The 25,749-nt window shown below is 41.5% G+C and overlaps 1 long non-coding RNA gene across 1 annotated transcript in view; it reads left to right on the forward strand.

The window, feature by feature from the left end:
* The window catches only part of LOC144334493 (uncharacterized), a 36,764-nt gene extending 13,483 nt beyond the window's left edge, over nt 1-23,281 (forward strand). Inside the window, exons 2-3 of the long non-coding RNA XR_013404383.1 lie at nt 17,038-17,218; nt 17,885-23,281. This is a non-coding gene — a long non-coding RNA (uncharacterized LOC144334493). The remainder of the gene's footprint in view (nt 1-17,037; nt 17,219-17,884) is intronic.
* The last annotated feature ends 2,468 nt before the right edge of the window (nt 23,282-25,749 follow it).

Below are 25,749 nucleotides of genomic sequence, written 5' to 3' on the forward strand. Positions count from 1 at the left end.
CTGGGTGGGCAGAAGGAGTGTGTGTGTGCGTGTGTGTGTGCAGGAGGTGGGCAGATAGGGCTGAATAGCTCCTTCCTGCCTGCTCACAGCATGCCACAGCCTCAGCCTCTGTTCTAGGTCCTCAAGCTTCCTGGGCGCTCTGGGTACACATTTGTTTATCCATCTTTCTCCTCCACCCCAAGCAGCTTCCCGTAGGCCACCTGAACTCCGCCTCTCCAACTTGTCAAAGAAGAAAGCTGCAACCATGTAATTATGACATCCTGGGGGTAATTTTAACTATAAGTCATTATTCTCAAACAGCCGATGCAATCCCTATTTGCCAGCACAAAGAGATGATTCTCACTAGCCTGAACTCACTGTCAAACATGCCAGGAGAAATAAAAAGGTGCTAATGCAATATAGCCCAGAAATAGAAAATAAGATTAGAGGCGACGCTTGAGATTTCAGGCTGTTGGGCGGGGGAAATAGCACAGGGTTTAGTTACTAGCAGAACTGTCAGACAAAAAGCCTCCGAGGTCATTAATACCAGAACCTTCATTAAGGCAAGTGGATAAAATTAAAGGGTGTTTTGTGAGGATTTAATTTTTCCTGGAGGTTCGCAGTCTCTGAAGGGCATCTGGGGCTGGCTCTGAGGCCAAGGCAGTGGGCCCTGGAGTGGGGAATCAGGATGTTGGAGTTCTCATTCTTCGTCTTCTCAGTGGGCCCGCTGAGAACAGGCTGCATGAGGGGTGCCTGTGCAGTGCTGAGCTGCAGCATCAGGGAACTGCATCTCCTCATTCCCAAGCCACGTGCTTTGAAACAGCAGGGAGTCTCCTGCACAGCTGGAACAAGCATAGCTCATCCTTATCATGGGTGGGGCGGGGCAGAAGAAAGGCTGTGGCTGAACAGGGCATCTCTGTGAATTCTGAAGACCATCCAGAGACTCAGGGCTTCTCGGGCAGTATTGGTGGAAACGTAGAAACAGGTCTGGTTTTATGCAAAGCGGAGAAGTAGGCAATGGTAGTCTTTGGTGACTTCTCATGGGTGCTTTTAGGGGTCCGCTCTTATTGCTTGTACCTGTCCCTCACCCTGTTCTGGGAATGTCTTTGTGTCAGCTGGTTGTTACAAGAAATCTAATACATAAATTCCCTTGATCTTGTTAAATGATTAAGGTTCAAAGGTATTAAACAGTCCTCCCAGGAATGTTTATAGTTGGAGAAAGACATTTCTGAGGGTGAAAAGGACTTAGTAGAATATGCTTTAATGTGGAATGCAAGCATTGTGCTTAGTCAGTCAGGGGGCTAGATGGGAACTGGCCTTTCCTCTGTACTCTTCTTTCTTAAAAAAATTATACTTAAGTTCTTGGATACATGTGAAGAATATGAAGGTTTGTTATACAAGTGTACACATGCCATCGTGGTTGGCTGCACCCATCAATCCATCATCTAAATTAGGCATTTCTCCTAGTGCTATCCCTCCCCTAGTCCCCCATCAGCTGACAGGCCCCAGTGTGTGATGTTCCCCTCCCTGTGTCCATGTGTTCTCATGGTTCAGCTCCCACTTATGAGTAAGAACATGCAGTGTTTGGTTTTCTGTTCCTGTGTTAGTTTGCTGAGAATGATGGCTTCTATCTTCGTCCATGTCCCTGCAAAGGACATGAACTCATCATTTTGTATGGTGCGTAGTATTTCATGGTGTATATGTACTACATTTTCTTTATCCAGTCTATCATTGATGGCGATTTGGGTTGGTTCCAAGCCTTTGCTATTGTGAATAGTGCTGCAATAAACATACGTGTGCCATGTGTCTTTATAGTAGGATGATTTATAATCCTTTGGGTGTATACTCAGTAATGGGATTGCTGGGTCAATTGGTATTTCTGGTTCTAGATCCTTAAGGAATCACTACACTGTCTTCCACAATGGTTGAACTAATTTACACTCCCACCAACAGTGTAGAAGTGTTCCTATTTCTCCACATCCTTTCTAGAATCTGTTGTTTCCTGACTTTTTAATGATTGCCATTCTAACTGGCATGAGATGATATCTCATCGTGGTTTTGAGCCCATCTCCCAGCACAGCACTCGAGCTCTGCTAAGGGACAGACTGCCTCCTCAAGTAGGCCCCTGATCCCTGTGCCTCCAGACTGGGGGACACCTCCCAGCAGGGGTTGACAGACACCTCATACAGGAGAGCTCCGGCTGGCACCTAGTGGGTGCCCCTCTGGGATGAAGCTTCCAGAGGAAGGATCAGGCAGCAAAGCTTTGCTGTTCTGCAGCCTTCCCTGGTGATACCCAGGCAAACAGGGTCTGGAGTGGACCTTCTCTGTACTCTTAATGCTATTGTGTAGGGTCACAAATCAGGGCATTGGGATTGATCTTTACCTTGCTCTGGGATGCCGATTAAGATCCTCCTTTGGCATTCCGTAATTCTTGGGAAAGACTGGATGGTGGTAACGTGCCTGTTCTCCCACCCTGGGTGGGGGGCAAAGATGGTGATGGAGTATGTTGAGGTTCTTCACGTTTTCCTTGTATGTTGATGGGAATGAACTCTCTATGGAGTCTCAGTGTTCCAGGACCTTTTGGGGGGCTTCATCGCAGTCAAATAAATCCAAACAAGAAATCCTCTCTGGGCTTCTTCATGTGGGGCCTAGGAGAGGATGTGCTTTGATTTTGTACAAATGGAGAAATGGAAATCCAGAGAGGGGCTGGGACTTTTCCAGGGTCCTAAGTTGGGATTGGGAAGGTGTCTCCCGCAGGTGATTATGCATCTGGGAGCTAAAGACCACTCAGTCCTGACTGGAATCTACTTGTGACATCTGGCCTAGGATTTTAGTAGCTTAAAAAATGTCTGGCCAAATGAAGAGCTTATAACCTGACTTTTATGGAAACCCAGCACTCATGGATATGGTGTCCAAAGCTACATGATTCCACACCTATAAGGGGCTCATTTGGGAGCATGTTAGAATGCAGAATCCCAGGCCCTATCCCACACTTGTGGAGTTGGAATCTGAATTTCAATATGTGCATACTCCAGGTGATGTTTACATAAAGGCTTGAGAAGCACTGCCCTGAAGTCACAGACTGGTCATAATGGAGATGGATTCCAGGCTGGGGGGATATTGGGCACCGGCTAAATTCCATGGCAGAGGAGTAACAACCCCAGTACTGCTTACTCACCTTGGTGCTTGGAAGATCAAACGGCACAATAAATGGGAAAGCACACGGAGGAGCACATAGTGCTTGGAAAACGCACAGCATTTTCATGCTCATTGGCAGCTGGCCGGGCCCCACCCTGTTAGCCAGGGAGTCCTCTTCATCTCCACAGCCAAAATTAATCTATTTCTCTGCTCTGGCGCCTCTAGTCTTTTTGAAACAACATCAATTTTGGTTGCTTTCATCCAAACTGCAAAGAATATTTGAATTCACATAACTGCCTTTAGTGAGATTCTCTTTTTTCCCTCCATTTTTTTTTTTTTTTTTGACACACATTTGCCGCGGTGCCTGGGACCCAGTGCAGAGGAGATTAGCTCTGTGCTCAGCCACTGGCCATGCCTCTGAGGAGCAGAGCTTTCTGTTTATCTCTTAGAAGCAGATGCTTTGGATTTTATCCCTGGGGGAATTTATCAGGGTGCCCTGAATTCTTTCATTCATTCATTCTCGTATTCCTCTCCACCCTGAATACACACACACACACACACACACACACACACAAGCACACACACACAGCTCTACACATCAGCCATGTCACTGTTGTTTGCTGTATATTTGGGAGGATGTTTGCCATTTAGAGTCATTCTGGAATTGTCTGTAGTTTACTTCTCTTCCCTCTAAGCACATTCTTAGCTTGGGTTTCTTTACCCCATCAGTGGCAGCCTGTCTTGGCCCCAGTCCTCAGATGTAGCCAGTGCATATGGATTTCTTCCAGTCCCAGCAGCTCTTTCATCTGACCTGGCCTTTTCAGAGCAACACCAGGGTTTTCATTTTCTTTCATAGAGGCGCCCGTGTTAGAATGACTTGAAGCACTCAGAGAGAGAGAGAGAGAGTCATTGCCCATTTGTTCAAAGGGTTCATTTTTCTTTTTTTTTAAGCATCAATACACATGGGCATGCAGTTACAAATGCACGGCTCTTACCATGAGCACATTGTAAATGCATGGTTAAGTGATTGATTTATATGGTGATTTATTTATGCTTTTGTCTCCATGAATGACTGTATGTTTAGTGAGCAAGGTATGGTACTCATACAAGTATATGAGTCCATGCATGCATTAGTATGTGCTCATTCAGTACATATTAAGCACTAATGTGTTCAAGTGTTGTGTGTCACATACAGATACAGGCTCTGCTTTCAAGGGCTTTCAGTCTCCTAAAGGGGATGAGATAATACCATGCAACTTTCATACAAAGTTGAGGTTTTTTCCTCCCAAGGTTGTGGTTTAGAGGCTTTTAGCATGCCTCAGCCACTTGGAAATAGCAAGAAAGTACATAAAGATCAGCCATGTGAGCTTTAATTCAAGACAGAAAATGAGAATCCACTGGAATCATGAAGGACATCCCAGATCCCAGGGAGGAGAACACTGGCAAACAGCCCCCAAAATAAAAGTGACTGACTGATAAAAGTGGATGAAGCCTAGTACACAAGAGAGGAAAAGAGCCTCCATCTGTGACTCACCTTCCCACTGGGGATCCAAGGAACCCAGGCTAAGGGGTTGGAGGGGCACTTTTGTTTCTTCCAAGCCCTGGAACTAACTTGGGGAGAGGCTTGGAGAGGCTGTGAGGGAAAGACACTGGGAAAAGCTGCAGGCATTTTTCCAGAGCGGGACTGAGAGCAGGATGCCATTTTTAATCCAGGAGCATAACAAGTCAGTCATTCTTTGGTGACCTAGCAGCAAGGCCATGCAGGCATTTTAGTCTCGGGCCAGAGACTGGATCACCTGCTCTTTAGCAGGATAGGAGGCTCCACAGCCAGAACTGTGGAAGGTGCTTCAGCAGTAGGTGCTAGAGTTGTCCTCTTCTCCCATAGCAACTGGGGGTGGGAGGAGAGCTACTAGAGCTGCAGTTTCTCCTGGGTGGTGCGACTTGCAGCCAGGGCCAGTTTGGCAACCTGGAACCAGTCTGCATGTGACATTGCTAGGTGCCCCAGCCTACTCCCCTAAGATCGTGGTGCATGGGGCCCTCTCCACCTCACCCTCAGGCAGATCTCCAGGCATTTGGAACACCCACTTGCTTGGACCAGCAGCCTGAACCACTCTACCATTCCTGGGCATGGATCACGGTGCAGCAGGGCTTTCTCTGCCCCATGCCCAGGCAGATCTCCAGGCATTTGAAGCACCCCCTCACCTAGATCAGCAGCCTGACCCATCCTTCCCTTCTTGTGTGGTGATCTTGGTATAGGGTGGGGTGTCCCTCTCTGCTCCACATCCAGGCAGATCTCCAGGCATTTGAAACATCTGCTTGACTGCATCAGCAGCCTGAGTCGCTCCAACCCTTCAGTGCAGAGATCTTGCTGCAGGGGCCCTCTGTGCTCCATGTCCAGGCAGATCCCCAGGCATCTGGATCACCTACTCTCATGGGGTTTAGGCTGCCCCCATCCCCATGCAGAGACCTTGGTGCTGAGGAGGTTTCTCAGCTCCAAGCATAGGTACACCTCTAGGCATTTAGTGGCCACCCACTGGATTCTCCCTCAGTGCTGGTGCTTGTGCCTGCCATCAGGAGACCTGATGTAGGTGGACCTGCCCAGTCTGGCCCTGTCTTTTGTGGCCCCTGCCCTCCCTGGGGTTGAGTAGGGGGCTCAGACCACTGTGCATTCCATGAGTCAGCCCAGAGGCAACAGAGATCTTCTGTCAGAAAACAAGAATAAAGTATATCCCCAGCCATATTGGCCATAGCAGGCTCATATCTATAAGTGCCGTATATTGGCTTATAGGTTAAATGGCATAGCCCAATACAAAACCTGCCAAAAGAAATATGTAGGGCTATAGAAGCAAAGCCAAAAGATCCTACCCAGCATTCTCTACAGTCACACCCCCTAGGAGGGGGGAAAAGGAAAAGGAAGGAAAAAAATAATACTCTAGGGAAAGAAAGAAAAAGAAAAAAAAATCCTATCTGCACAAAAATAATTACAAAAATTAGAAGTACCAGTATCTGCAGATGAGAAGAAGCCAGTGCAAGAATTCGGGCATCATGAAAACTCTGAATGTAGTAACACCACCAAAGAATCACACTATCTATCTCTCCAGCAATGATTCCAAACCAAATGGAAACTCAGAAATGACAGATAAACGATTCAAAGCATAGATTGCAAGAAAGATCAATGAGATACAAGACAAGGTTGAAAATCAACACAAGGAAACTTCCAAAGCAATCCAGCAAAGGAAAGAAGAGATAAACATGTGAAAAATCAATCAGAGCTTCTGGAATAGAAAAACTAAAGGAATTTTGAAATACAATGTAAAGCTTTATCAATAGAAAGGACTAAGCAGAAGAAAGAATTTCAGACCTTGAAGACCAGTCTTTTGAACTAACTCAGCCAGACAAAAATACAGAGAATTTTTTTAAAACAAAATCTTTGAGAGAGAAGGAGAAAAAGCAAATAACCTTGAAAACATATTTGAGAAAATAATTGAAGAAAATTTTCCTAATCTTGCTAAAGAGGTAGACATCTAGATACAAGAAATCCAGAGAAGACTTATGAGATGCAACACAAAATGAACATCGCTAAGGCATATAGTCACCAGGTTAATGCTAAAGGAAAAAATCTGAAAGGCAACTACAGATAAAGGTCAGATCACATGGAAAAAGAACCCCAGCAGGATAACAGTTGACTTCTCAACAGAAACCTTGCAAGTCAGGAGAGATGGGAGGCCTATTTTTAGCTTTCTAAAGAAAAGAAATTCCAATCAAGAATTTTTGATTCTTGGAGAAATAAAAGTGTATCCAGACAAGCAAGCACTAAGGGAATTTGTTACCACTAGACTAGTCTAACAAGAGATCCCTAAGGGAGTTCTAAATATAAAAAGAAAAGAAATCTGCTGCCACAAAAACACACTTAGTGCATAGCTTGCAGACCCTATAAAGAAACCACACAACAGAAACTACAAAGCAATCAGTTAATAACTTTATAAGACCAAAACCTCACATATCAACATTAACCTTGAAAGTAAACGATCTAAACACCTAATTCAAAAGGCACAGAGTGGCAAGTTGGCTAAAAAAACATGACCTGTTCATCTGCTGTCTTCAGGACAGCCATCTCACAAGTACTGACACCCCACAGGCTCAAAGTAAGGGTTGAAGAAAGCTCTATCATGCAAAAAGAAAAAAAAATTACAAGGGGTCTATTCTTATATCAGATAAAACAGCCTTTAAAGCGACCACATTAAAAAAGGACAGTGAGATCAGGGACCCATAATGATAAATGGTTACATTTAACAAGAACACATAACTATTCCAAATATATATGTACCCAACATTGGAGCATTCACACTTTTTTTTTAAATACAAAGAGGTGGTTCTTTGAAAAGATAAATAAAATTGGTAGACTATTAGTGAAATTAACCAAGAAAAGAAGAGAGAAGACTCAAATAAACTCAATTAAAAATGAAAGAAGAGATATTACTACTGATACCACCAAAATACAAAAGATTATTCAAGGCTACCATGAACACCTTTATGTACATAAACTACAAAACCTAGAGGAGATGGATAAACTCCTGGAAGTATACAACCATCCTAGATTAAACCAGGAATACATAGAAAGTTGGAAGAGACCAACAATAAGCAGCAAAATTGAAATTGTAATTGAAAAATTGCCAACAAAAGAAGTCTAGGACCAGACGGATTCACAGTTAAATTCTATCAGACATTCAAAGAAGAATTAGTACCAATCCTATTGACACTATTCCACAGGGTAGAGAAAACCAGGGAAGGACATAACAAAAAAAGAAAACTACAGACCCATATCTCTGAAGAACATAGATGCAAAAATCCTCAACAAAATACTAGTTAACTGAATCCAACAGCATATCAAAAAGAAAATCCACCACGATCAATTGGGTTTCATAACAGTGATGCAGTAATGGTTTAACATCTGCAAGTCAATAAATATAATATGCCACATAAGCAGAATTAAAAACAAAAATCACATGATCATCCCAATACATGCAGAAAAAGAATCTGACAAAATCTAGCCTCCCTTTATGATTAAAACCCTCAGCAAAATCAGCATAGAAGGGACATACCTTAAGGTAATAAAAGACATCTGTGGCAAACCCACAACCAACACTATACTGAACAGGGAAATGTTGAAAACATTCCCCCTGAGAACTGGAACAAGACAAGGATGCTCACTTTCACCACTTCTATTCAACATATTACTGGAAGACTCAGCCAGAGCAATCAGACAAGAGAATGAAATAAAGAGTATCTAAATTAGTAAAGAGGAAGTCAAACTGTCGCTGTTTGCTGATGATATGTTTGTATACCCAGAAAACATTAATGACTCATCCATAAAGCTTCTAGAACTGGTAAATGAATTCAGCAAAGTTTTAGGATACAAAATTAATGTACACGGAACAGTAGCTCTGCTATACCCTATTAACAACCAAGCTGAGAATCAAATCAAGAACTTTACCCCTTTTATAATAGCTGCAAATAAAAACCCACCAAAAAACAAAAACAAAAAAGCTTAGGAATATACCTAACCAAGGAGGTGAAAGACCTCTAGAAAGAATACTACAAAACCCTGCTGAAAGAAATCATAGACAATACAAACAAATGGAAACACATCCTATGCTCATGGATGAATAGAATTAATATTGTGAAAAGGACCATACAGTACTGTGAAAATAAATCTACAAACTAAATGCAATTCCCATCAAAATACCACCATCATTCTTCACAGAACTAGAAAAAAAATCCTAAAATTTATATGGAACCAAAAAAGATCCTGCATAGCCAAAACAAGACTAAACAAAAAGAAAAAAACCTAGAGGCATCACATTACCAGACTTCAGACTCTACTATAAGGCCATAGTCACCAAAACAGCGTGGTACTGGGATAAAAACAGGCACATAGACCAATGGAACAGAATAGAGAACCCAGAAATAAAGCCAAACACAGCCAACTAATCTTTGACAAAGCAAACAAAAACATAAAGTGGGGAAAGGACACCCTATTCAATAAATGATGCTCGGATAGTTGGCAAGCCACATATAGAAGAATAAAACTGGATCCTCATCTCTCACCTTATACAATAATCAACTCAAGCTGGATCAAAGACTTAAATCTAAGACCTGAAACCATAAAAATTCTAGAAGATAACATCAAAAAAACCCTTCTAGACATTGGCTTAGGTAAAGACTTCATGACCAAGAACACAAAAGCAAATGCAACAAAACCAAAGATAAATAGGTGGAACTTAATTAAACTAAAAAGCTCCTGCACAGCAAAACTGTCAGCAGAGTTAACAGACAACCCAAAGAATGGGAGAAAAATATTCACAATCTATACATCCAACGAAGGACTAATTTCCAGAATCGACAAAGAACTCAAATAAATTAGCAAGAAACAAAACCGAAGGGTCCTACCAAATAGTGGGCTAAGGGCATGAATAAATACTTCTCAAAAAAAGATATATAAATGACCAAGAAGCATATGGAAAAATGTCCAACATCACTAATTATAAGGGAAATGCAAATCAAAACTATAATGCGATACCACCTCACTCCTGCAAGAATGGCCATAATCAAAAAATAAAAAAATAGTAGATATTGGTGTGGGTGTGGTGAAAAGGAACACTTTTACACTGTTTGTGGCAAAGTAAACTAGTATAACCACTATAGCAAACGGTGTGGAGATTCCTTAAAGAACCAAAAGTAATTCTACCATTTGATCCAGCAATCCCACTACTGGGTATCTATTTACCCAGAGGAAAAGAAGTCATTATATGAAAAAGATACTTGCACATGCATGTTTATAGTAGCACAATTTGCAATTGCAAAAATATGGAACCAGCCCTAATGCCCATCAATCAAAGCATGGATAAAGAAAATGTGACACACACACACACACAAACACACACACACACAAACACACACACACACCATGAAATACTACTCAGCCATAAAAAAGAAACAAAATAATGGCATTCACGGCAAGATGGATGGAATTAGAGACTATTATTTTAAGTGACGTAACTCAGGAATGGAAAACCAAACATTATATGTTCTCACTCATAATTGGGAGCTAAGCTCTGAGGACGTGAAGGCATAAGAATGACACAGTGGACTTTGGGGACTTCGGGGAAAGGAGAGGAGAGGGTAAGAGATAAAAGACTACACACTGGGTACAGTATACACTATGTGGGTGATGGGTGCATCAAAATCTCAGAAATCACCACTAAAGAACTTATTCATGCAACCAAACACCACCTGTTCCCCCAAAACTACTGAAATAAAAAATAGAAAATAAAAAACTTATAGACTTACGAAAAGACTTAGATAGCCACACAATAATAGTGGGAGACTTCAACACCCTGCTGACAGCATTAGACATATTATTGAGACAAGAAACTAACAAAGAAATTCTAAACTTGACACTTGACCAGTTGTACATAATAGACACCTACAGAATACTCCACCCATCAACTACATAATATATATTTCTCTCATCTGCACACAGAACATACTGCAAGGTTGACCACAGGCTTGGCCATAAAGCAGTCACAAAAAATTTAAAAAATCACACCAACTCTACTCGTGGACCACAGTGGAATAAAAATAGAAACCAATACCAAGAATATCTCTCAAAACTATACAAGTATCTGGAAATTAAACAACTTACTCCTGAATGACTTTTGGGTAAACAATGTAATTAAGATAGAAATTTTAAAAAAAACTTTGAAATAAATAAAAACAGAGATACAACAAACCAAAATCTCTGGGATGCAGCAAATGCAGTTTGGAAAGAAGAATAAGTGCCTACTTCAAAAAGCTAGAAAAATCTCAAATTAACAATCTAACATCACACCTAGAGACACTGGAAAAACAAGAACAAACTAACCCCAAAGCTAGCAAGGAAAATTAGTGAAACCAAAAGTTATTTTTTTTTTTGTAAAGATAAGCCAAACCACTAGACCAATAGCTAGATTAACAAAGAAAAAAGGAGAGAAGATCCAAATAAGCTCAAATGGAAACACAAAGGTGATAATACAACTGATCCCACGGACATACTAAAGATACTCAGAGAGTCCTATGAACATCTCTAAGCAGAGAGATTAAAAAATCTAGAGGAAATCAATAAATTCCTGGAAACACATACTCTCCCAAGATGGAATCAGGAATAAATTAAAACATTGAACAGATTAACATGGAGCTCCAAAATGGAATCAGTATTTAAAAACCTACCAGTGAAAAGTCTTGGACCAGATGGATTTATAGCCTAATTCTATCAGACATAGAAAGAAAATCTGGTACCAATTCTATTCCAACTATTTCAAGAAATCAATGAGGAGGTGCTCCACCCTAATTCTATAAAGCTGACATCACCCTGATACCAAAACCTGGAAAAGAAACAACAACAACAACAACAAACTACAATATCCCTGATGAACATGGATGTAGATATGATCAACAAAATACTAGCAAACTGAATTCAACAGCATACCAAGAAGTTAATTTACCATGATCAAGTAGGCTTTATTCCTGGTATGCAAGGTCAGTTCAATATACATAAATCAATAAGTGTGATTCACTAAATAAAAAGAATTAAAAACAAAAACCATATGATCATCTCAATAGATATGGAAAAAACTCTCAATAAAATCCAGCATCCCATCATGATAAAAACCCTCAAGAAACGAGGCGTTGAAGAAACTTACCTCACCATCATAAGAGCCGTCAATGAAAAACCCACAGCCAACATCGTACTGAATGGGCAAAACCTGGAAGCATTCCCCTTGAGAACTGGAACAAGACAAGAATGCCTACTTCACCACTCCTATTCAACATAGCACTGGAAGTGCTAGCCAGTGCAATCAGGCAAGAGAAAGAAAGAAAAGGCATCCAAATAAGAAAAAGAAGTCAAGCTATCTCTCCTCATGGATGATATAATCCTATACCTAGAAAACCCTGAAGACTTTGTCAAAGATCTCCAGGAACTAATAAATGCCATCAATAAAGTTTCAGGATACAAAATCCATGTACAAAAATCAGTAGCATTTCTATACATCAATAACATTCAAGATGAAAACCAAATCAAGAATGCAATGTAATTTACAATAGCCACACAAAAAATAAAATACCTAGAAATGTAACTAATCAAGGAGATAAAATATCCATAACACTGCTGAAATAAATCATAGATGACACAAACAAATGGAAAAACATTACATTCCATGTTCATGAATTAGAAGAATCAGTATCATTAAAATGGACATCCTGCCCAAAGTGAAATACAGATGCAATGCTATTCCTATCAAACTACTAACGTTTTTTACAGCACTAGAAAAAAACTATCCTAAAATTGATATGGAACCAAAAAAAGGGCCTGAATAGCCAAAGCTACCCTAAGTAAAAAGAACAAAGCCAGAGGCATCATATTAGTCTACTTCAAACTACACTATAAAGCTACAGTAATTAAAACAGCATAATACTGGTACAAAAACAGACACATAGACCAATGAAACAGAAGAGAGAACCTGGAAATAAAGCCACACACCTACATCAATCTGTTATTAACAAAAATAAACAGTAAGAAAAGGACTCTCCTCTTTTAGGAGACACTCAATAAATGGTGCTGAGATAGCTGGCTAGGCATATACAAAAGAATGAAACTGGACCCTTACTTTTCACCATCTACAAAAATCAACACATGATGGATTAAAGATTTAAATGTAAGACCTCAAACTATGAGAATCCTAAAAGAAAACCTAGGAAACACCATTCTAGACATTGGCCTTGGGAAAGAGTTTAAGTCCTCAAAAGTAATTTCAATGAAAACAAAAGTTGACAAGTGGCACCCAATTAAACAAAATAACTTCTGCACACCAAGAGAAACTATTAACAGAATAAACAGACAACCTAAAGAATGAGAGAAAATACTTGCAGACTATGCATCTGACAAAGGTCTAACATCCTGAATCTATAAGGAACTTAATTCAACAAGCAAAAAAGCAAAACAAAACAAAACACATAATATCATGGAAAAATGGGCAAATGACATAAACAGACACTTCTCAAAAGAAAACATGTAAGTGGTTGAGAAACATATGAAAAAAAAGTGCTGTACAGCACTAATCATCAGAGGAACACAAATCAAAATCACAATGAGATGTTATTTCATACAAGTCAGAATGGCTATTATTGAAAAGTCAAGGCCAGGTGCAGTGGCTCATGCCTGTAAACCCAGCACTTTGGGAGGCAGAGGCAGGAGGGTCACCTGATTCCAGAAGTTCAAAACCACCCTGGGCAACATGATGAGACTTAATCTTTCCAATAAAAGAAAAAATATATAAAAATTGACCAAAAAAAATAGCCAGGTGTGGTGGCACATGCCTATAGTCCAAGCTACACAAGAAACTGAGACAGGAAAGTTGCTTGAGGCCAGTGGGGTCAAGGCTGTAGTAAGCAATGTTCATGCTGCTGCACTCAGCCTGGGTGACAGAGCAAGATCTATCTCAAAAAAAAAAAAAAAAAAGATCTAAAAACAATAGATTCTGGTGAGTCAGTAGAGAAAAGGGAATGCTTATACATTGTTAGTGGGAATGTAAATTAGTTCAACCACGGTGAAAAGCAGTTTGGAGATTTCTCAAAGAACTTAAAACAGAACAAACATTTGACCCAGCAATCCCATTACTGAGTATGTATCCAAAAGAATACAATTATTTATACCAAAAAGACACATGCACTTATATGTTCATCACCACACTACTCACAATAGTAAAGTCATGAAATCAACCTAGGTGCCAATCGATGATGTACTGGATAAGGAAAATATGGTGCATATACACCATGGAATACTATGCAGACATAAAAAATGAAACCACATCCTTTGCAGCAACATGGATGCAACTGGAGGTTATTATCCTAAGTGAATTAATGCAGAAACAGGAAACCAAATACACGTATTCTCCTTTATCAGAAGGAGCTAAACATTGGGTACCCATGGACACAAATGTGGCAACAACAGAAATTGGGGACTATGAAAAGGGGGAGGGCAAGATGGACAGAAGGTTGAAAAACTAACTAGTGGGCACTATGCACAGTACCTGGGTAATGGGATCATTTGTACCCCAAACCTCAGCATCACTCAATATGTCCAGGTAAAAAACCTGCACATGTACCCACTTAATCTAAAATAAAAGTTGAAAAAACAAGAAAATGATTAGGGTCAGGAAAGGAATAAATACAATGAGAGCAGAGGGATATAACCTTGCTTTCAGCTGGATATCAGGGATAACTCCTAGGAGTAGATGGAATTTGAGCAAAGGATTTGAACCTGTGGAAATGGACACTGCTTTCCAGGTTGAGTGAACCTGAAGGACAATGGCACCTAACTGGAAATGCTGATATACAGTGAATGGCAAGCAGTTCCGTCCGGCCAAAACACCTGGGCTGGGTGAAGGGATGGGGAGAGATGTAGTCTGTCTATGTTAGATTGTGGGGAACTCTGGGTTCAAATTCAGGAAGCTTAAATTTTGGACCTAGAGTAACAGGAGATGGGACGGTTTTGAGACAGATGAATAAGATAATCAGAGTAGTGCTTTAGGAAGATCACTCTGTAGGGATCTGTAAAACAAATTAGAGATGTAGAAGACTAGAGGCATCAAAAGCAGTTTAGAAGCTATTACAGTAATCCAGATGATGACTAAGGATTGTGTGAATTAGGGTAGTGGCAGAGGTAGGTAAAGGAAATATGAAAGACCCAACATTGACAAAGCTTAAAAAAGGGAAAGACGATGACAAGCATTTGGGGCTTGAGATGAGATGATGGAGATGTCATGACACACAGAAGGAACACAGCCTGGAAAGCTTATTTCTTTTTTGATTGGGGTAAAGGATGAAAGGTGACTTTAGTTTGGCATGTGTTGAGTTTACCGTGCTGGTGGGAACATTTAGATGGAAAACTTCAGCAAAGAATTGAACGTTTGGAAGTGGCACTCGGGACTGATTTCAGAACTGAAGTTAAATTTGATGATCGTATTTATAGAGGGGCTAATGGAAGCCTTAAAAGTGAATGCCTTGTTATGAGAAAAGTTACAGAGGAAGGATTAAAGGACTGGCAGAGTTAAATATCTATGTTCAGGATGAGGGAAAAGAGGAAGGAGAACAAAGAGGTAGAAACACATCTGTATATTGTCTCTCGCTAGCCTGAGCACGAACACACACACACACACACACAATTTAGACTAAAATTCACACATAGTAAGATTACTGTATATTCAATTCCACATAGTTGGAAGAAAACAGAAGAGCAATAGTGTCTCAGTAACCAAAGAGGTGAGGATAATTGATAGTGTCAAACATGGATAGAAGAGCAATACACGAAGAGAAACAGCTGGTTTTGTGCATGAAGATGGTATGTTTACATGGGCACAAGCACATGCATGCCTGTGGGTGTATATCTGAGTGTTTTGAGGGGGAAGATATTATATAAGTAGAGACTAGAAAAGAAATGAGATGAAGTTGTCAATCAGGAGACAGCAATAAAAAGAATCATCATATATCAGAACAAATGGATATCCAACAAAACGTTTTCTTGATTGTTATTTTGATTCCTTAAACCCTGAACTTGGATTCTGAACCTTGATTTGATTCTGTGTGGTGTGTTCAGCTAATCCTGCTTCATTTTAGGCCTCGAGTCTTTCAATAGGTGTGGAATTACTAGGTGACTTGCTTTGCTCCAGTTCTTCCTCATGTCAATGAGGGCCTTTAAGTAATTAGCCTCTTGATTATGAAATGCATTTTGAGCAGGAGCCTGGTCAGATTATTTAGTTTGTTCCAGCATATACTATACCGAATGGTGGAGATGGCACTTTATTACCCATCTGAATTATTCTTTTTAAATAGGATGGGCTGTGTACTGCTTACTTTTCTGGGTTTGGAATCCCCTTACCTAAATTTAGTCAAATACACAACTCACACTGAATGTGGAGAGGAACTAATTTGGGACAAGAAACCAAGGCAAAGAATCTTAATTAGCAACAAATAGGATAATGGACTTAATTCTTAATAGTGTCTCATCATTTTTCTCCATTATATTACATTTGATTTCACTTCTATTTCAGGCTCTCATTTCCTTAAAGTTTAGTTAACATTACACTCTCAGAACCCAATCCCAGTGAGGAATGGCTCAGGGGATGTAACTCCAGTCAATATTTAAATGCCACTCCTCCAAAGACGATGAGACAGGCAAAGAGGATGAGATGATTTGGCCTATGTGTTGGTCATGCGCACTTTATTCCCGTAATTATCATTTTTCATTTAACAGTTATTGAATGAGGCACACTCCTCTGTGACTGCAAGAGTCCTCCCTTCCTCCCAATTTTCCTCCCTCCCTTTCCCTTCCCTCCCTCTCCCCACCTTGCCTGCCTTCCTGCCTTCCTTCTTTAATTATAAAACAACATGTTAAAGATTCTGGTCCTGAAATCTCATTCGAGTTCATAAAAAAACTAAATTCAAAGAATCTTGATTTTTTTCCCTCTTCAGGGACTTTGTCATGAATTCTTAGCTGATTTCCCTTGTGGCATACCCAGGTCACATGAGAGAGAGAGAGAGTGTGTGTGTGTGTGTGTAAGGGATGGAAACGGGCCTGTCTTTATGGAACAGGTACAGTATTTCACAGACGGCTGGCTAGTAATGGAATTCTTCTATCAAAAGCTTCTTTTCTGGATCCTTAACTGATTAGCAGATGCAAATTCTACACTGAATGCTGATAAGACCAAACCACACATATTTGTGTATCTGTGCACACACACACACTATTTTTATTAAAATGCAGACACATCTATATTACTGCTACATTCACTTCTACATAGTAGAATCTCCTTCTTCTTGCAGCTTCAAAAGATAGCCAGGCAGGAATTATTTTATAGAATGGAAGTAATTTCTATGGGGCCAAACAATAATAAGGAAATTGGAAGTCAAGGGCTATCATCCGAATGGGGCTGGAGAAGAAGCTCCATCAACCATGGAAGGAAATTCTGATCACTCCTGTCTTCCTGCTCCTTTGTGTATCCAGGTGTCCTCTATCAAGAGCACGTGTTTCCCTAGGCCTAGAATGGGCCTTTCTTACGTCACTGTGGCCCACTCCATTCTCCAACAGAACTCTTAGCAGCTTAAACTTCAATAATGATTCTCTAATAATTTGGTTGTGTGGCTATTTCCACCACCTCCTGCCCACCTTGGAAAGGTGTATTTCCAGAGGTTAGGTCCTGGCAGCAACTTCCATGGACCCTCTGTGCTCAGAGGTGAGGGCTGAGTCAGCACTTTCCTGGCTGGACAGTTCCTCGCCCAAGCCTCTGACTTCGCCTTCCCTGGCCTTCCGCTCCCTTCCTCTGGTAAGGCTCTGGCATCAGATGGAAGGACCCCAGTGGCTACAGAGGCTGGTGAATGAACAGTGAGCCTGCTGCAGAGCCTTCATTTCTCATTGTCTCTTCATCCAGACCAATTAGCCCTTCCACTACCCCATAGTGAAAAAAAGAAATGATGCATGTGAACTTGGCATTATGGGGAGGCCCCTGAGGTATAGATATTAAGTACATATGAGATTTCCTCTTTTATCATTGTCATGTATTTTTCACAGACATTCATCTCAGGACTTCCCAGAAGACAGACCCACCCCAATTTTCCTGTCCCTTCTTGTTTCAGTCACTGCTCTCTTACCTTGTCTTCCTTCTCTTCCCAGGATGAAGGGGAGAATTGGAGTCTTGCACAATGAAAGGACAACATTGCTGCCAAAAGAACCATCGTGACTGTAGGCATATTTTCCACCCCCATCCTGCAGGTTTTCTGCCTCCTGTTGGCCCCTGACTAATTTTGCTCCTGGGCAGTCTGAGGTGGAACATAATTTGTATAAAACAAATTATGCTCAACCTCACTTATAATCAGGGAAATGTGAGTCAAAACCACAATGAAATATCACCTCATACTAGTTAGGATGGCTGTTATCAAGTAGACAAGAAAGAAGTGTTGGTGAGGGTAAGGAGAAAATACAATCGTGGCAAACTGTTGGTGGGAATGTAAGTTGGTAAAGCCATTATAAAAGGCACTATGAAGGAATTTCAAAAAATTAAAAATAAAACTGCCAAATGTTCCATCAATTGGTCTTCTGGACACATAATCAAAGGAAATGAAGTCAGTATCTCAAATAGATATTTGCACCCCATATTCGTTGCATCATTTTTTGTAATAGCCAAGATATGTGAGCAATCGAAGTGTCCATCAACAAATGAATGGATAAGGAATCATGGTACATATATACAGTGGAATATTATTCAGACATAAAAAGGAAGGAAATCCTGTCATTTCTGAAGACATTAATGAACCCAGAGGACATCATACTAAGTGAAATAAGCTAGAAACAGGAAGACAAAAACCACACGATCTCACTTACATGCGGAATTTTAAAAAGTCAAACTCATAGAAGCAGAGAGTAGAATAGTGGTTGTCAGGGGCTTGGGATAATTGAGGAGATGTTGGTTAAAGGGTACAAACTTTAAGTTATAAGATGAACAAGTTCTGGCACTCTACTGTACAGTATGGGTGGTGACAGATGTGTAATTAATTTGATGGTGGCATTCATTACACAATGTATATGTGTATCAAATCATCACATTGTACACCTTGGATAAAATCTACCTTTATTTATCAATTAAATATTTCAAAAATTTTTTAAAAATGGAAGGCCAAATGGGCCAAATGGAGAAACTTCTTTGTGTAGAGCTGATGTCCAAGCTAGAATTTCTAAACTTTTTCTGTAACCTAGAGTCTCTTTTATACTTTTGACTTACCCATCATTCATAACAGATCTCAGGAATGCTCATCACACTGCCTATTGCTAAAAACTCAAATAAGTTATTGTTATATGAACAACCCAAGTTAATGCAGTCATTAAAGGAAATACAGAGTCTTGACTGAAAGAGGTCATTTCTATTTTTCGTTGTGATACTCAGATCATAACCCGTCACATGTTTTAGGGAGAATGAAAATAGGCTGGAGTTCCTTCAGCAAACAGCATGCTGTGGAATAAAACATTCTACATGAGAATACTTAAACAAATTGGAGTGCCTGGTGCCACCATGTAAATTGTGAGGTGTCATACAGGCTGGTCTTTAGATTAGAGATTGGACTTAGTCTCTGTAGTCCTATGAGTAGAGCAGGTCGGGGTGGGGCTGGGCAGGGAGGAAGATCATCTTAAAGTGATAGACTTAGGCTCAGTGTGAGGAAGGATTTCTAAGAGTTGGAGCTGCTCAGAGGTGAAATATCAAGAGAGTGCCCTTCAGGAGCAGTGTCTGAAGACAGACCACATGGCCAATAGGGAGAGATAAGAAAGCTGGGTGGCCTTTAGCGCTTTGCTTCCAGTCCTGGGAATCTCACTGAGATATCTAGTGACCACTCAACCCAAAGAACAGACACATGTCTGCCGTGTCTCTCTGGGCTCATCCTGCTTATTGCAAGTGAGGCCCAAAGCTGGGGCTGTTATTCCCTGATGTTTCAGGTCCACATGCAACTTATTCTCAGATCTTTTCTGAACAAAACAGAGAGACTGTTTGCCAGATAGCTGGACCAGAATGAGGGGAAAGAAGATAAGGCCCAACCGAGAAGTCAGAAAAGCTTCACTTTTCATTAGCTCCACATTCCAAAGTGAGAAATCAATGTGCTTAGCTGCAATTTGAAGCAATTAGTTTTTGTTCTCACACATTCTCAAAGAATGACCTAAAGAAGCCCAAATAAATATTTTCAGAAAAGAGAGTAAATTTGTATTACTTAACCCAAGGAATGCAAACAAGTGTAATTAAAGTGAATACCCATAAATAAAGTAAATACATTAGTTAGGAAATGAATTAATTAGTGTTTAATTACTATCAATTACTAAAATCACTACAGAATCACTTGTAGAATGGATTGAATCTCTTGCTCCTATTAATAATTTCCATTGCTAATTGTATGCACTTGTATTTTCTTTTCTTTGGGTGCATCTTAGCAGAGCTAATAGGAGGAAGCAACGGCACAGTGAACAATGACAGGGACATTTTTTTTTCTTTGTTCAGTAAAAAACAAAAGTGGTTTGAAATATATCTGCCTGGTTGTCAAAAGCCAATGCAGGTAAGGAAGAGACGCAGGAAGGAAGGTGGTCCTCGTGACACAGGGTGACCCTTGCCATTCCCTGCTGAGGGGAAGCAGCTGATGTTTGTGGCAGAGTCGTAAGGTGAGGGGTGTGTGTGTGGGTGTGTGTGTGTGTGTGTGTGTGTGTGTGTAGGGAGGAGAAAGGTGGGGACTGGGAGGCTCAATGCCTGAGCTCACTTCCAGCATGCTCTGTGGAACGCATATGTAGACTGGCAGCCAGGCATCTCTACCCACTGGTCTTGGCAGGCGGGGGAATAGGTTTGATGTTTACCTGGAGAACAGAGTACGTCATTTGCTGCCTTGCAGGTGGAGAGAACACATCTGACATCATGCTCCCTAAGAGGCAACACACTAGCTAGTGCGAGAAACAGATGTATGCAAATGACAGGCTGAGGGTAAGGAGTGCCTTTCCTGGGATCCACTCTGCCTGCTCACCAGCATTCTCATTTTCCTGTTTACACAACATCCCCTTTCCCCTTCCCTGCCCTCTCCTCCTCTCCCTCATGCACACAGACTCTCAAGCCAGACCGCCTAGGTTTGATTCCAAGCTTCCTCACCTGAAAGGCCTTGGGCAAATTACTTAACCTCTGTGAGTCTCGATTTCCTCACCTGTAAAATGGGGAGAATGACAGTACCTACCTCTCATGGTTCTGGTGAGAGCTCAGATCAGTGGGTGACACATCACAATCTCTGCTTTATTCATTTTCTTGGTATTTCCGCCACATATTTCTTGTGGAGTAGTTGAGGGGGTCATATGATGTGGAGATAAACTAGCTGGGAGGATGGGAGGAGTGATTTGGGAGGGAAATGAAGTTGAGGAGGAGAAACTGGTCCTTAAGTGGTTGTTCTGTTGATTAGTTAGGGTTCTCCAGAGAAATGGCACCCATAGGAGGTTTATTATGAGGGATTGGCTCACATGATTATGGAGGTGGAAAAGTCCCATGACCTGTTATCTGCAAACTGGAGGCCCATGAAATCCGGTGGTGTAGTTCAGTTGAAGCCCAAAGGCCAGGAGTGCCACTGTCGGGGGGCAGCATAATATGGGCATCCCAGCCGAAGGAGGAGAGAGCAAACTCACCCTTCTTTTGCTTTTCTGTCCTATTCAGGCCCTTTAAGGAATAGATAATGCTCGCCCACATTGGTGGGGGCAGATCTTCTTTGCTCAGTTTGTTTATTTAAATGCTAATCTCTTCCAGAAACACTGTCACAGGTATACCCAGAGATAATGTTTTTTCACCTATCTTGGCATTCCTTAGCCTAGTCAAGTTAACACATAGGAACCTAAAAAACAAAAAAGTCAGAACCTCAAAAGGAGGGTAAATGGTGATCACTAGGGCTTGGGGTTTGGGGGAAATGGGGAGAAGTAGGTTAAAGGGCAAGTACCTTCAGCTATAAGATGAATAAGTTCTGAGGATCTAATGTATAGCACGTTGACTCTAGTTAATAATACAATACTATTTATTTGAAACTTGGGAAGAGAGTAGCTCCTAAGTGTGTTTTATGTGTGCACACGCACACACACACACACACACGGTGACTATGTGTTGTGATGAAAGTATTGATTAATTTGATTGTGGTAACAATTACACAATGAATATGTATATCAACTCATCATGCTGTACACTTTGAATATATACAAATTTTATGTGTCAAATACACCTCAATAAAGCTGGACATTTAAAAAAAAGAAAGCTAAGGGAGAGACCAGGAGTGAAAAGAGGTCTGCCATTGCTTGACACTGGTCCCGAATTCATTTTATCATTCTGACGCATCCATTCCTGACTTTCTGGGTAACCATCAGCCTGTTAATTATCCCAGCTTAATCCCAGGATTTTCATTTGTAAAAAAGAATAATATAAATATTTGCTTCATGGCATTGCTGTAGGGCCTACCACTGGAAGTTTTTGAGTCACCCACTGTAGTGCGAGGTGCAAAGGTTAGACTGAATAAATAATAACTGGTATAATTGGCACTAAAATTAAAAAGCTGAAACATAACATTAAGCATTGCACTCTGTTGGTGTGAAGATAACAGGGACTCTTGCATAAGGGCAGTGGTAACAGAGCCTGTCTCTGTCCTGTCCCTCCATCCCCACTCACCTCCCCCACACCTTCCTGGGATGCTATTTGTAGGCTCTTCCTTTTCAGAAAGTGTCAGGGCCTAGGGCTCACAGCTCCATGAATCAGATCCTTCCCACAAACTCACCTGCTCTTTACCATCGGGCTGGGCTGTAGTTATTCTAGTCACAGCTGAGCTGTGGTCACTCACCTCTGCTGCCATGGCCTCAGCACTGGTTCAGAATGAGATTATCATCCTGGTGGGCACGTACAATGACTAAGGAGGAATGCCGCCTCTTCAGGTCAACTTACCATTCACCCACGACTGGGAAGTGCAAGGCTGAAGAAGACGCTGGCTGCCTTTGAGAAGCTCAACATTTTGAGCACCCCATTGTCACTGCACAATTCTGCCCTAGACCAAAAATCAGAGTCCCCAACACTGGGAAATATCTTTTAAAAGTCTCTTTGTCCTAGATGGCTGTTATTTCACCTTCGGGAGGCACTCAGCAGTGATTCCGTTGAGGCTGACCTCTTGCCAAGGGAGTGAATGACGCTAATCTCTTGGATGTCTTCTGTGTCCCATGTTATTTTAGTTCTCATTGTAAGCTCATTCATTCATTCTTTCATTCATTCATTCAATGTTCATGAGATCCAGAATGCATAACAGTAGAGAAGACTCATTCCCTGCCTCTAAAGGTACAATTGAGTACGTACTAAAATACAGTGTGATATACACCATGAGCTTTTTAGAAGAGAGTAAAAAGAGGTGAAAGGTCAGGGAGGCTTCTGAGAGAAAGCAACCCTTACGCAGAGGTTTACGTGTCAATTATACCTCAATAAAGCTGGACCAAAAAGAAAGAAAGACAAAGAAAGAAAGAAAGAAAGAAAGAAAGAAAGAAAGAAAGAAAGAAAGAAAGAAAGAAAGAAAGAAAGAAAGAAAGAAAGCAAGCAAGCTAAGGGAGAGATCAGGAAGAGTGGGTTGAGATCTGCCATTGCTTGACACTGGTCTTGAATTCATTTTATCATTATGATAAATCTATTCCTCACTTTCTGGGTAACTATCCGCCTGTTCATTATCCCAGCTTAATCTCAGGATCCTTGTTTCAGAAACTGGAATAATATCATATTTGCTTCCCAGCATTGATGTGGGACCAGCAGCGGGAGTGTTTTTGAGCCACCTTCTGTAGTGCTAAGGGAAAAGGGGACCATGATAAGGTAAGTGACAATCAGAGACAAGTGAATTACAGCCTAAGCTCCCACAGAGCAGGGAGGACTTTTTCCATTTGAGGTATGAACAAGGGTCTGTGTGACTCTAAGGACATTAACTGTTCAACCACATCAAGCTATCTTTTGTTCCTTCCCGTCTCCCCTTGAAGCAAAATCTTCCTTCCTCTTCTGTTTCTTTCTCCTAATTTTTGCTGCAACCCTAAGCACCTGTAGGAAAGGGTGAGGGGGGCCGACTGCCTGGGTTGGACTCCTGACTCTGCATTTATTTGGTGTGTAACTCCAGATGCATTGCTAAACCTTTCTGAATGTAAAATGGAATACCTGCCTCAGAGCTGTGTGAGGATTAAAAGGAAAGAAAAAAAGGAAAGAAAGATATTGTTTGTAGAGAGCTTAGCATAGCGCCTGGTACATAGTAATTATTCAACAGATCATAGATAATATCATTATTGTGGATGCTAAGCTTCATTTTTTGTCTCAGTTGATTGTTATTAAGCCAGGCTAATGTGTTGCTTGATGAGGCATTGGCCTAAGTTGTATTTGCATTTCAGATGGAGAAACCTGAAGACCAAAATTTATACCACCCCTAAGGAGAGCAGCCATCTTCCTCCCTGTCCTGAGCAGGAATAAGCAAAGACTGAACAAACTCTTGCAGCGGGGCGGGTGGCAGGAGATGTTTCCAAGCTTTACTCAAAGAAAACGGAGATGCCTTTGTACATGTAAGTGATTTGCCACCTGTGCAAAGTCTGCAAGATAGCCCTAGGGGGAGAGTTCCTGAGACACCCGAGCTCGTGTCTGCAACCCTCATCTCCTTTCTGTGCCGACTCAGGAAGAAAATAAGCCCCAGCAGGAAACTCACCCTTTGAAATGTCAGAGTCCACTAAGTAAGGGCGAGGTGCCCTAAAGCATCCAAATGGCATCTTCTGCCCCAAGAACTTATCCAAGCCCTCATCCTGACACTGGGGAGGCTGAGTTACCTCGGTAGGTGCCCCCCACAAGTGGGAGACAAGCAGCGGTCATTGGTTTTCATTTGCTGAAATCAGCAACTTAATCCTAACTTAACCAGAGCCTGAATCTCCCCCTTCCAAGGCAAGGCCTTCCCTGGGAATGATTGAATTTCGCAGGGTGCAATAAAACAAAGGGCTTCTGCTGAATCAGGCGCCAGACTCATAAGCCTGTAAATCTCCTGCTTACTCTTCAAGGCGGGGATGTTATCTCCACCCCAGCCATCCCCGTCATGTCATGGCGCCTGCTGTTTCCACAACCTCTCCTGCTAAGAAGATGACCCTAGGTAAGGCATTCTCTCCAAATCGAAGCTATGCATGGCCCTGAGTCCTCATTCAGGAAGCTGGTGGCAGTGGGGAGCTCATGTTACAGACACGCTCTCTAGATTGCCAGATCCGGCTAGCTTCAAAATATGCCCAGGTGCTTATTGCTGCATGTTCATTGATGGGGTTGAGAAGAGGGAAAGTGGAAACCAGACCATCTAGGGGAATTCCAGTCCAGGTGTTCCCAGAGACCTAGGCCGTGAATAGGAGAGCAAGGATTGTACAATCGATTCTCCAGAGACCTTCAGCTTAGCAGAGTGTGTTCAATAAAGACTGTTGGTTAGGATAAAGCAGAGAGCTAATCAGCCGAGGGAGATCTCCTTTAAGTGAGAGTTTTCAGAATCTGGTTTTAGCAAGTGTCAGGCTTGGGAAGAGGCAAGATTGACAAGAGCTCAGACCCCTGAATCACTGCTTGTTGCCCGGTTTGACTTAGTAGATAGCACACATAAAAGCCAGTCACTCCCATCTCTTGAGATGTCCGACTTCGTATTAAGACTTCTCTGGTGAGCTCCAGGTGGGGGTTTATCAGAGGGTTGGGGCCCAGGACCCGGGGCTAGAGGTCCTGCCTTGCCTCTGACTATGGCCCATGGTGAGCTCACTTGAGTCTCAATCTCCTTTCCTGGGAACTAGGGGATGGGAGTGAATTACTTGACTAGGTTCTCTCTAAGGCCTCCCCCAGTTGAAATGTTTATCTCCCCTTTAGGAGGCAGAGAGCTTGGGGTATCTGGGAAGCCAGGGAGTGAAAAATATGTCCTGTTCTTGGACACAGGGGCCAATCCAAATGGCGTGTCTTTTTGTCCCTGTTTGTAAGCTGG

This window comes from Macaca mulatta, chromosome 14 (genome assembly GCF_049350105.2).
Source record: "Macaca mulatta isolate MMU2019108-1 chromosome 14, T2T-MMU8v2.0, whole genome shotgun sequence".
Lineage (NCBI taxonomy): Eukaryota > Metazoa > Chordata > Mammalia > Primates > Cercopithecidae > Macaca > Macaca mulatta.